Genomic DNA, 13745 nt, shown 5'->3' with positions numbered 1-13745 from the left:
AGCTCAACAATGCGAAGTCCAAAATTTCATTTTCTTCATCATCTATGAATTCATGTACATCCTCTATACCTTCTGTCACATCCTCTACCCTTGCTACCACATTTGCATTTGTCTTTTCCTGTTTATTCTCATCCAATGATTCCTATCATATAGTCATTCCTCACCCTCCTTATCTTCCGTAGTTACCTTCTTATTTAGCCTGCAATCCCTTGCCAAATGTCCCTTTTTCCCGCATTTAAAACATTCACCCCTTTTCTTTCTTTCTTCAAAATCTTCTGATCGTTTATCAGATTGTTTGTTTCCCTGGGCATTTTTCTTACCCTTTTTCCCGGTTTTACTACAAACACTTCTGACCCATCTTCTACTGCAAATACTTGAGCTTTCTTTTTCTTTTTGCTATTAAAATGCCTTTTGGCATGTCTTGCATATTCAAGTAATGACTGTAATATACTTGTACGATGATCTACCATGTGCTTTGCAATAAAGCTGCTAATGGGAGGAATACTGCCTTTTAAGAACACATTCTTTAGCTGTTGCTCATATGGGAAATCATGTGTTTGATCTTCAGGTACTTGCATTCCACAATGGTTATTAAAACATTCTAATAATCTAGCATAATATCTATCAACAGTTTCACCTTCCTGTTGTATGCACTGATTAATGCAAGTCCAATCAGCCCTAGGCTTCCATTTTTCAGAGATTCGGTCTGTTAGACCTTTCACTCTGTTGTCCAGTTCTGCATTACTATGTGGGAGTGGTCTGAGCTCTGCATCACGGGGATTCCAGTTGCCACTGATCATGTGCCAATCTGGATCTACAATTTGTCTAACTACTTTTTCTACTTCTTCTCCATTCAAATGGTAACTTAACCTCATGCCTGTAAGTCTTCTAAGAATTTTCTAAAATTAACTTTCGGATGGGGAATTCCCTCTGTGGCTTTGCGGATGTCTTCCGGCATCCACAGTCTATATACTAGAAGAGTTGGATCCTGTCCTGCCTGTCCTGCTTGTGGATTTGGTACTTCTATGAGTGGACATATTTCGTCCTCACTCATAGCTCGTGAATTTCTATTCATTTCATATAATTTAATATCCCCTCTCAAGTTACGTGCTTGAGACCTGGTCTTGATAGGATCCCTGACAAACGGTTCTGATTTTGCAGGAACAGCTGGGTATAGCGGAGGTGGATCAGCTTGTCCACTCACTTCATATTCTGGTAAGGGAAGCGGAGGGGGGGGGGTTGTTGCTATTACCAAGTTATTATCTTCTTTGTCTAAAAACATTGCTTTTGAATTTTTAATCTTTTGTTCCCTGTGATTTGCTTCCTCAAGCCACCTGTGTGCCTGAGGGACTCCTAATTGCCGTTGCTTTTTTAGCTGACCTTTCACATCTGTTTTGAGTTGTCTGACAAGTATAATAAGTGAAGATTTATCTAAATTACCATCAAATTTGTATTTATCAACCCATTTCTTATAGTACTTAACATTATCGGCACGCTGTAATTGCATATATTTTGCGTCTTTGGTTAGGGGCGGGTCTCGGGAACTTTTCGTGCACTGATTTCCCATGTTGCCTTAGCTAAGCTGTAAATTGTTACGTAACCCTTCTTATCAAGTGGTACCATGATAGGTTCATACTAGGCTATCTGCCCTAGGGCATTTATAAGCCTAGCCAGAGTATGTTTGGCTTTCGCCACCCATTTTAAATTAATTTTGTTATGCCCTTTTTCGAGGTTAGTATACTGTGCCTCTGTCTAACAGTGACACAGAAGTGATACCCGGGGTAAACCTACGATCTCCCATCCACTCATCAAGATTCCTCTTGAAGAGAGTCAATGAGGGACTCTGCCTAACCTGGACTGGGATTTTATTCCAGAGTAAAGGGAGCCTCTGGGTTATGAATCTGTCCCTCCAGCATGTCCTACTTATTTCAGTGCTGAGGTTCAAGTCTCTCAAGCGTGTAGCTCGATGGGATTTGGATTTTTTGAGGTGCAGCATGTCCCTTAATTCCGGGTTGGACATGGCTTTATATGTCAGGCACAGGTCGCCTCTGAGCAGGCGGTATGCCACTGAGTAGAGCTGAAGTTTCTTTAACCGGGCAGCATATGGCATCTGTTTGAGCCCTTTGATCCTCTTGGTGAGGTACTTTTGGGGTCTTTCCAGTTGCTCCAGGTGTTTGGTAAGGTACATCCCAAAAAGAGCATTGTACTCAATTATGGGCCTGATGAGGGATGAGTAAAGAGGCACGATGACCTCCACTAATCTAGATGTGAATCCCTTCATGATTAGGTGGGCTATATAAAATGTTTTTCTAACCACTTTAGCCACGTGGTTGTCAAATGAGAGATTGCTATCAACTTGGGTCCCCAGGTCCCTAATTACTTCTTCCGTACTTAATGGATTACCACCTATCTGGTAATCTGTGGGCACTTTATTTTTGCCAAAGGGGATGACTATACACTTTTTGGCGTTTAGCTTGAGGCCATGGCTCTGGCACCAGTTGCCTGTTTCTATGAGGCCCTTTTGGAGGATGCTTGTGTCGGCTGGAGAGTCGATTATGGCGCCCAGTTTGCAGTCATCTGTGAACTTGGTCAGCCACAGTCCTTCTGTGTTGGCCTGTACCTCAGAGAAATATATACCGAACAAGAGAGGTCCCAGGACTGAGCCTTGTGGGGCGCCACTTGTAACTGGTTTGGAGTCTGACATGGCTCCAGCAATTCTAACCATGTGGGTTCTGTCCTTGAGCCAGTTTGCAACCCATCTAGTGACATAGGGGTTTATATTTAAGCTGGTGAGCTTATCTATAATGCCTGAGTGGGGTATTGTATCGAAGGCTTTTGCGAGGTCCAGGTAGGCTGTGTGGACCACCTTCCCTTAGATCAATGGCCTTGGTGACTGTTTCAAAGAAGTCGACCAGGTTTAAGAGGCAGGATCTGTCCTTAACAAAGCCGAACTGGGTAGGATCCAGTGTCTGTAGGTCCCCAATATCTTTATTTATGAGGTCCATGATGATCCTTTCCATAGCTTTGCAGACCAATCTAGTCAGGCTTATGGGGCGATAGTTTCCAGGGTCTGTTGAGGCACCACCTTTGTGGAGAGGGACCACTGTTGCTGTACGCCACTCTTTGGGTACATATCCTGTAGTAAGGCTGAGATTGAACAGTAGTTTTATGTTTGGGTTTAGCTCTTCTTGGAGTTCATGTAGGATGCAGCCCGGGACACCGTCTTGTCCCATTGATGCTGTGTTTTTTGCTTTGGAGAGGGTGGCTCTTACTTGAGCATCTGAGATGTCAGGGGGGCAGCACTCTGCTGGGATAGATATTTGCCCTTTTGGTGGGGAGGGGGGGGAGAAGTTTGCACTGAACCTTTCAGCTAGGATGTTGGCAATGTCTGTGGGTTCAGTGTATTTTCTGTCATTTTGGACTAATTCTGAGCATATCTGGGAATTCCCACCCAGGTTCCTAAGATAACTAAAGAAAGCCTTGTGATTTTCCTTAGTGTCCTGTGCAATTTTTCTCTCGAAGCTGGCCTTAGACGATTTTATGAGTGCCCTTAGTTTTTTGCTAATACTGATCAGAGATGCCTTCCCTTTTTGGGATTTTGCTCTATCATGTAGTAGCTTCCTCCTTCTATTGTATAGTTTGTTTATGGCTGGGGTCCACCAGACAGGACGTCTGCCTTTGTAGGATTGGGTCTTGGTTTTATTTGGGATTGCATGATCCATGCATTCCTGAAGGTGTTCATAGAATGCATTTATGAAGGATTCTGCGGTCTGGGCTATTTTCCACAGGCCGGGCTTTGAAGGATTTCACCTCGGTTTTGAGGAGTGTGAAATTTGCTTTAGAGAAGTTTTTCACTGTGGTTTTCTGGGCGGGGGTGGGGTCGGGATGTGAATATCCAGTGAGATCAGTTTATGGTCTGATCTTACCAGTGAGGGATACACTTCTGGTCTGGAGCATAGAGTCCCCATGTTGGTGATGATCAGGTCCAGTATGTTTTCCCCTCTTGTGGGAGTGGTAACAAGTTGTTCCATAGCATTTGAGTTTATGAATTCTAGGAACCTTTGGGCTAGGGTGTTGGAGCTAGAGTAATGCTCCCAGTCTATGTTTGGGTAGTTGAAGTCGCCCAATATAATGGTGTTTGGAGAGGCCTTCATATTTTCCAGTGTTTTCACAGTTTATCTAGAATAATTGTCTACCTATTCTGTTTCCCTGATCTATGACAAGGCAGTAATCTTTTTGTCCCTGATCTGCACAGGCAAATCTCCCTGACAAAACAGTTCTGTAACTAGTCCCTGATCTAAAACAGAAAAAAGGTAAATTCCTCCTTACCTGACCCTCCATGAGTTGATCCACCGGATCATTGACTCGTCCTCCAATCCCAGATCAGAAACAGTGGCTGGCCTCTTCTGAACGACAATTCAGTCGGAGGTCTTTCAAAACAGAAGAGCCAATGTGGCTGCTTCTCCGTACAAGTATATGCCACCGGGCCCAATTCTGACCTAGGCCTAGAGTGAGAGGTACTTTCCGGTCCGAAGGACCAAACTGTCAAAGGAAAAATATACTTTAAAAATGATCAAAACACGGTAGGTTCAGGTTAAGGCACTTTACTCTTGCAGCAAGGAGACAAAAACATGCTAATACAGAGTTTGTCTAGCTAGAAACAGGAAATACTTTCATTTTTATACACTTTCTAATAAGACATTGCCTACCAAGCTGACGTAACAAATCACAAGTCTTTTCATCATCATTTATTAACAATAAGTCTCATGAATTTCTGCTGATTTATCAATTTTTGTGAGAAACTTCCTAAGAAAAACAACGTGGCCTTGGTTACCACCGGTTAGATACATGCAATGTTACCATTCAAGGTACTATGGTTAATTCAAGCACAAAGCTATCAGTTCATTTCTCTAATAATCCTTTGTCTACATTATCTCTAAGTTACTGCAGCTGTACATGTTCTCATACTTCGAACAGAGCTGATTGTTTAGAATCATTACATTTACAGGATATAGCATTGTTCATTCATTCTCTCCTGACCTAGCAGATAAGCACCTGCTTCTCAAGTACATTTCCAAAAGGCATAAACATGAATATTGCTGTGCTAGCAATTACTAGGTCAGAGGGCATCTTGCAAGTTTCAGAAAGCACACTGCAGTTTCAAAAAGCATCTTTTCAGTCTCATGTGAAACTCAATTTATATATATAAAACAGTGCATATAAAATAGAATGAAAAATGTGTTAACTCATTTAGCTTCTAATTAGCATTAAGCATACACACATTAATACATATTTTTCTGACACTTCTCTTAACTGAAAAATAATCTGACAGAATAATAGTGAGTTGTCAAAGCATTATAAACAATGGAAACCTGTGCAGGACATGTTGAAATAATATCCAAGTCATTAACATAAAAAAGACAAAAAGTGACATATAAATCATATGTAAAGTCAATTTTGCTGCAGAACAATATTTATTACAGATAGTAAATATAGTAGACATGACTACACCAAATAAGCCATTTAGAGGGTGATATTGTCTCATACCCCTTCTCTTTACTCTTCTTTTACCAAGCCAGCCATTAACAAGAGGTTTAACCTGTGTGCATTCATAGATGTGCTTCGATATATGCAACTATTTATGGCTAATATTATATGTTCCCAAGATATACCATAAAGCCTTATGTGATAATGTCTGAAATGCCTTTTATATCACAAGACAACAAAACAATTGATTGACAGTATATATCACTGCAAATAAGTACTAAAATGTCTCTAATACGTTTAACAGGAGCACCATACACTTCCTTATAAAGTGTAGGAAGAAAACTTTACACATTCTATTTGTCAACATTTGGCAGAAAATCTGTCAACAGTATTGTTAAGAATTAAATTTCTCCAATTACATATCTCAGCTCTATCACCTATTTTATAAAAAATGCATAACACTTTCACAAATCCTTTCCTCAAAACCTTCAAACAAAAAGCCACTCATTCAAAACTTGCAAAAAATATTTAGTTCCTAGAAACAGACACATTAATATAGAAAGTATATGGAATGCCATCCATTCCTTGTAAAGAATCTTTGGAAACATGATACAAAACAAAACTCAATTCCTCTAAAGTAATAGCTTAATGAAGAAAAATTAAATAATGTTCATTTAAAGGAAACACTTTCAATCTACAATATTTATTTATTTATTATGATTTGTTTATGTGTCTTTGTCAACCCGGGAAAGTTTGACTGAGTAAAATCTATTTTCAGCAGAGGCCTGGGGAGAAAAGCTCTACATTTAAGTTGCACATGAAGCACATTATAATTTCAGGAAAGACCTATACATAAGCTTATTTACATGATTTTTAAATATTTCTTCCATTAACATAGCATTTTAACACAAAAAATAAGAGTGAAATTAATATAAATTGGATGAGTATTGAACAGAAAAATAAAATACAATAACAGTTAATATATTTATAGCATGATGGCTGCAGGGAAAATATCAAATAGGGATGTTTTTGAGGTTAGTAATAATTTACAGAAAGAAAAGCCCCTGGATTCTCAAAAGCTTGCACGGAGTGCAAGAACGGTGCAGGAGCTCAAGCAGGCAATATGTCTGCCGTGCGATCCAGGAACAGCTTGCAGGGGCGTGCACGAGCGCTCCTGCACTAATCTTGCATGGACTAAGCCCTGGTATGCAAATTACCCCATTTGCAGGTGAAATCCATGCAAATTAGGTGATTTTGCAATCCAGGAAGCTTGCAACAGTCCTTGCAAGACAAGTGCAATCTGCAGAAATGTACTCAGTTAGTAACCGAGTACATTTCTGCAAAATCCAAAACGGAGCTATGACACCTCCAAATAAAGGCTGCATATCATGTAGTAAACATGTCAATGGCCAAGTATAAGACCATTAGCATTGCAAACAGTTTAAAAAATAAAAAAATCAACTTTTATTTTTCCATTGTCGATCTCGGCTGTTTTAAGCGTAGGGCAGCGGCGCACAAATGGGATCGGGGGAAAATAATAAAATAAACGTAAAATAAGCATTCCAACTAAAATCAGTATTCTGCCATGCAAGTCAATGGCAGGCAGAAGACAACATGGCCAGTGAGTAGTAGTTGATAAGGGGGGAGGCTCAGTGTGAGACATGTAACTATGCATTAGCAGGCAATCCTATGCAAATGAGGGGAAGGATAGTGAATCCCATTTTTCCCCAGCATGTGAGTCAGGTCCCAACAGTGTAAGAGTAGGAATAGCCTGGTGCAAGCCTAGGAGTTAGATGACATCATGGGGGGGGGTGTCAGGCATACTGTAGGTGGATTGGAGCCCTGTGGCTCTGGTTTGCTCCTAGTTTTGCACAGCTAAGCTAGGGGGTGTGTCTAAACCTGTTTATCACTCTACACAAAGCCTAAGTGTGTGTGAACGCCATGCACCGGGATTTACAGGAAGAAAAAAAGAGGTCAAACATGGAAATAGCAGCAGTGTGCACATTTGAGCACTCCTTTTGTGCGGTGCACCCCCGGGCTTAAACAGGAAGGCAGTGGGAAGGGAAAACAGCAGTAGGAAGGTAATCAAGGAGAACTAGCTTAGCTGGCAGGTGAAATGTATCAGAATCAGCCAATTACACAGACAGCAGACCAACCCAGCCCAGAACACTACTATAAACTAAACAAACACCTTCCCCTCTGGTTTTTCCCACACTCTACACCACCAGTGTAAACAAGCGGGGAACTTTTAACACTCACAACAGCAAAATGTTAGGGGCTGCAATAGCTATCATACAACTTGTAGAAGAGGCTGTGGGTGGTGAGGATGTGAATGCTACTGACCAACCCACAGTGAGGAGACAGAGAAGACTGTACAGACCCAGGGTAACCTACCAAGGGCTACATGAGCTGGAGATAGTGGAGCATTATAGGGTGGACAGGGACCTCCTACAGCAAATTGTTGAGCTGTGCCGGCCATGCCTGACACACAGAACAAAGAGGAACCCATCCCAGTGGCTACCAAGGTATGTGCAGGCCTAAGAATACTAGCTACAGGTACCTTCCAAAGGCCAACTGGGGATATGATGGGGATTTTACAGGCATCAGCATCCAGGGTACTCCACAAGTTCCTGGATGACATGTCAGCACTTGTCGGTGAGCACATATATTTCCCCAACACCCGTGAGGTGTTGGCCAGCAATATGGGTCTCTTCCACCATAAAGCAAAATGCCCTGAGGTATTGGGTGCAATAGACTGCATGCACATACGCATCAAAGCACCACCCAGTGAGCAGGGTAGGGTCTATATCAACTGTAAGGGCTTCCCCTCCATCAACTGCCAGGTCGTGTGTGATGCCCAGGGCATAATAATGAATGTGTGTGCTGGCTGCCCTGTAAGCTATCATGATTCCCACATCTGGCATCTGATGCAGCTGTACCAGAGATTTGCAAATGGGGACATCCCACACAGTCACCTAGTGGGGGATGTTGGATACGCACTGGAGCCATGGCTGATGACACCAATCAGAAATGCACACACACCCGAACAAGAACTCCATAATGAGGCACACGCACAAACAAGAATCATACTAGAGCATGTGTTTGGGATGCTCAAGTCACGGTTCCGGTGCCTGGACACATCTGGTGGAGTTTTCCAGTACTCATCAGCTACGTGCACCCAAATTCTCCTTGTTTGTGCCATGCTACTAATATGATCCTGCAGAAACAGCTGCAGCAGAAACAACACGGGGCAGGGCCACACAGCCCCCCCACCATTGCCTAGGCCTTCACAGGCACAGAGTGACTCGGAGGAGGAACAACCTGAGCCTGCCCCAGTAGGCAGAAGGAGGCATGCCCAGTATGCCCTGGCCTTGGCAAAGAGGCAATGCATAGCACATACACTGACATGGGAGGGACCCAGGGAATAACACCTCTCTCCGACTCTCACATACAGTAAAAGGGATGCCAAACATTACACTACCTGTGCCTAACCATATGTAAGGAGTGTATTATGTGTATTTGACATAGGCAGCGCTGCAGCACCACCCTTAATACTGGGACACCCACAAGGTAAGTGACTCACACATGCCAGTCGGGGGGTCACATACCCAGTAACAGTCACAGCCAGCAGAAGAGGTGTAGACAAACACAAACAAATGCTGTACTATGGCCTCTGAATGAGGCCTATGGGTAACCTCCCCCCCAGACCTACACAGACAGACTACAGCAGGTCAGGCAGTGGGATGTCAGTTCTGAAGGCTAGGAAGTCAGAAACATATGTAGGTAATTAAAAGCTAAGATCTCTAGTACACTGATATGCCTCTAGCCAGCACGATAGGTAAGACTACAGACTGAAATGGAGTACCCAATATACTAGTACAGTCCTAGCAAATGTGTACAAGAGTCAGGTGTGCCCCCCATCCTACATAGAAATATAGTAACAGTCAGGTGTGCCCCCCCAATCCTGTGTAGAAATGTAGAAATAGTCAGGTGTGCCCCCCATCCAATGTAGAAATATAGTAACAGTCAGGTGTGCCCCCCCAATTTTGTGTAGAAATGTAGAAATAGTCAGGTGTGCCCCCCATTCGATGTAGAAGTATAGTAACAGTCAGGTGTGCCCCCCATTCCTGTGTAGAAATGTAGAAATAGTCAGGTGTGCCCCCCAGCCTACGTAAAAATATAGTAACAGTCAGGTGTGCCCTCCCCATCCTACATAGAAATATAGGAACAGTCAGGTGTGCCCCCCCAAAACATGTGTAGAAATGTAGAAACAGTCAGGTGTGCCCCCTCCCTGCTATGCTGAAATGTAGTGACAGTCAATGCCAAATGATCGATGGATACCCTGCAGAGACAGCATGCTACCTGTCGGTGTACAACACAAAGGTCAGCACTGCAATACAAACTACCTGGACATGATCCACACATGCAATACAGATGGTAATACTGGGCATGCTCACACACACAGAGAAATGAAGGCAATGGCAGTCAACAACATACTAAAAGGTCATACTGGGCATGCTCACACACTTAAACACATGAAGGCCATGTCTGCAAACACCAGTGGACCAGACATATCTGGCAGCCGCAGTTTGTAGTGCAGACACTCATCAGTATGCACCTCTCATGCCTTGCACACACAGTGGATAGGAATACGACATATATGTAAGGGCAGCACACTATAATAAGCCAAAGACAGATGGACATAGATGTGGGGAAGAGGGTGGCTGTGACAAGGAGCCATCCAGGCCTGTCCCACTCAGCACAGCCAAAGGGCTTCAAACATGAGGTGCAGATGTCACTCACTGCAGATACTAGCCACCAGTATCTGTCAGCATTACATACTATGTGGTACACGTGCCAACTGTGCAACATGACTGTACAAGGAAGTAGTCATCTAGCAGCTGTATACATGTACCTGTGAAATATGACCCTGTGTGTGCCCACATGTGGCGTGTCACCCCTAGATGAATGGGTTATGGCCCATGCACACATACTGCCCTCCCTATAGCCCTACTGTGACAAGCCTGCTCGGGTCATCCAGTGTGAAATAAATCTTTGGGAGAGTTGTAGCCCAGTAATTTCCATGGTGTGTCCCATAACTGCATACTGCTGTAGTGTGATAAACTAGTTAGGTAGGAGTTTCAATCACAGACTTGGCAACTATGTGTGTGTGTGTGTGTGTGTGTGTGTGTGTGTGTGTGTGTGTGTGTGTGTGTGTGTGTGTGTGTGTGTGTGTGTGTGTTTGTGTGCACGTCTGTCTGACTGTGTAGAGAGCAATGCTTTTTAGGGTAGTCACACTCCCAACAATTCAAATGCTCAACTTTGGCAAGGCTGCTCATGTCATCCACCTAGAAATGCACCTCTAGGAAGATTGTAGCCCAGTAATTTCCATAGCACATCCTGTAACTGCGTGCTGCTGTAGTGTGCTAAAGTAATTAGGTAGGTGTTCTAATCCCATACATGGAAACAGTAGAAAAACCACCAAGCAGAATGTACACGAATCCTGAGCGTTCCACTGTAAATAGCCAAGTCACATAAACACGCGCAGAGTAAAATAAAAGTTAAAAATTAAAAATTGTTTATTTGAAGTGTACAATTGTAAAATCCACTTTTCATCGAGAAACTGGCTCAACTTCTTCAGAAAAGCTAAATGACAACCATTTCTAAATACAGGTGTTTTAAGTAGATTCAAGAGCAAGTCACGTGAATGTTATAATTAACTAATCAGTACTTAAAGAGGTAAATGTAATCGCACATTGTGCTGATATCATAACATTATTTATACATATGAAAGTAGGCATTAATGTACATATTCATCACTCTACATCAACTGTTGCGAGGGTTATTATCCAAAATACTTAGTGGCAGTTGTCCTTACTGGTTTATTTAACCCTATTCTCATATCGTAACTCACCGAACTTCGACTTATATAATAAATAGATAGGAAATAGAAAATAACATAAATAAATGATGAAAAATAAATGATACATATGAATAACAATAAGTGATAAAGGGTAATAAAAAATATATGTACACTATGTAACTGTTCAAAGCAAACATGAAAAACAAAAAATCTAATAATAACAACTATGCCACAAGATACTTAGGAACCTTATTAACCTAAATGTGTTTATCAACTGTGTCCTCATGTTCCTCATGTCACTGTACATGCACGTGGGAGGTGTGCACATCCCAGGCACTGTCCATGTCAAGGACTAAGGAACATATCCATGGCAAGTGATGCACAGCATTGGCCACACACAACAGTCACCCAGGTGACTGGATGGGTGATACAATACCCACCTGTGTGAGCAAATGCAGAAACTACAGCCGTGAGCCACAATACAGGTCATTGTCATGTGATCTGATGCCAAGGTATACCCATCACCTATCCTTGTATAGCCGTCTGGCACAGTCAACCTCCACACACCTGTGCAGACATGCACCCATGCATGTCAGTACTGGCACCCTGTGTGTTTGTGTGTGTGTTGTATAGTGCGTATGTTCACATCCACACTCACTACAACCCCCATTGGCATACTGAAGCATGCTGTCTGATGTCAAACACCTCCCCATACCCTTTGCCCATACAACCTCTGTATGACCCGTGTGGTGCATGTGATACCTGCACAGTGATGTGTTGTGGCAATCCTACTACTGATGAGTTGTAATCCTGGCCCTGCCAAGTGTGTCAATGTGTGTGCGTCCCTGTGAGAGTGTGGCTGTGTTGACACTGGCACCTGTTCATGCAGACAGGCACGTGTAGGTCACCTACCATATAGCTACCATATCCTTGTTATTACAGATGTCACTCACCATCACATATATGTTCTGAGAGCTCCACAACAAGTAACCCATGTGGTGAATCCAGTAACTGCATAGAACTGTGATAGCACAACATAGTTATCAGGGATTTGATACCCTGTGTTGGTAGGTGTGTGACCCAAATATGCTTAGGTTTACTCTCTCACCCCTCCCTGACTTGTCCTTGCCTCTTCCTGCCTCTCCCACTCCCTCTCTGGTGGATGTGTAGACCTACACCTGCTTTGCTTAGGCAGCAGCATGTGTATTTTAAGTGATGCTCATGATCAACTGATGACCTCTGCATGACTTACAGCCCTCCCCTAGCTGATTGCATGTAGAACAGCTGTGGTAACATTCCCATAGCCAATTGCATGGAAACACACTCCAATATCTAGGGACATCATGTTGGTGCTGGCCCTTTTTATTCACTGTGAGCAGGAACTAGATCTGTTGTTTGGCAAACAGCATCTCAGATGGATTGGGGATTTACCTCTAACAACATACACTGTGGAAACAGGGCAACCCACAGGAGGGGGATGTGCCTGACCTGACTACAGGCTGTAAGTGCTGCTATACTGCATTTGGAGTAATGTTGGTTTAACAGTGTGTGTGTGGATATGGCTGTCCTACATGTATCAATACCTGCCATGACAGATTTCTGTTTATGAGGAATCCCCACCTGCAGGGTTCTCTGCAGACTGGGCAGTGTGTTGTGCCTTTGGTTTCATGTGTTACCCACAGAGCATATATCCGTGTACTGCAGAAGGTAGTGTGAGGATTGCAGTCTGTAGATGGTGAAAGTCATGACAGTTACTGACTACATATCCCTCATAGGACATATGTTGCAACAAACCCTGTTACAACAGTAAATTTATGAGGTTATCACAGCAACATGTCAATATTGGCCCAGTGTATGTGCTTCCAGCCACAACTCTGTCAACTTTTGTACATGTGTTGTGCATGAAGAGGTGCATATGTGCTGTACACCATAATTAGTGTCATCATATCTGATAAGCCAGTGAGATATCAGACTGCTACACATGTTATGTACAGTAGGGTTTATATTTGATGACATAACCTGGACATACTGTGGTCATACTGCGGTTGTTTGTACAGTATTGAGGTCTGTGTACTTATGGTGAATGTCAACAGTGTGTGTATTGTTAATATGTACCTTGGCCTGTGTACAGACTGTGGTAGTTGTCATCGTCCTATGTCCTGTCCTATCTCATGTTACATGCTGCTCCACTGTATGTTACCATGTAGGCTTCCATGTTTCTAAGACCATACACACACATGTCCCATACCACAGTCAGACATCAGACCAAACTGTGTAGCAGCCCAGTGTATGTAGGGTCAGTGTGTGAGTGGCAGATATGAGGATGGTGTTGAACAGATAGTCCATTTACTGTAATATTATACTAGCTTTCTATATGTGGCTGTGGCTGTGTTCT

Source organism: Protopterus annectens, chromosome 11.part0 (genome assembly GCF_019279795.1).
Source record: "Protopterus annectens isolate FY-2018-M chromosome 11.part0, PAN1.0, whole genome shotgun sequence".
Classification (NCBI taxonomy): Eukaryota; Metazoa; Chordata; order Ceratodontiformes; family Protopteridae; genus Protopterus; species Protopterus annectens.
This window is presented reverse-complemented; position numbering follows the sequence as displayed.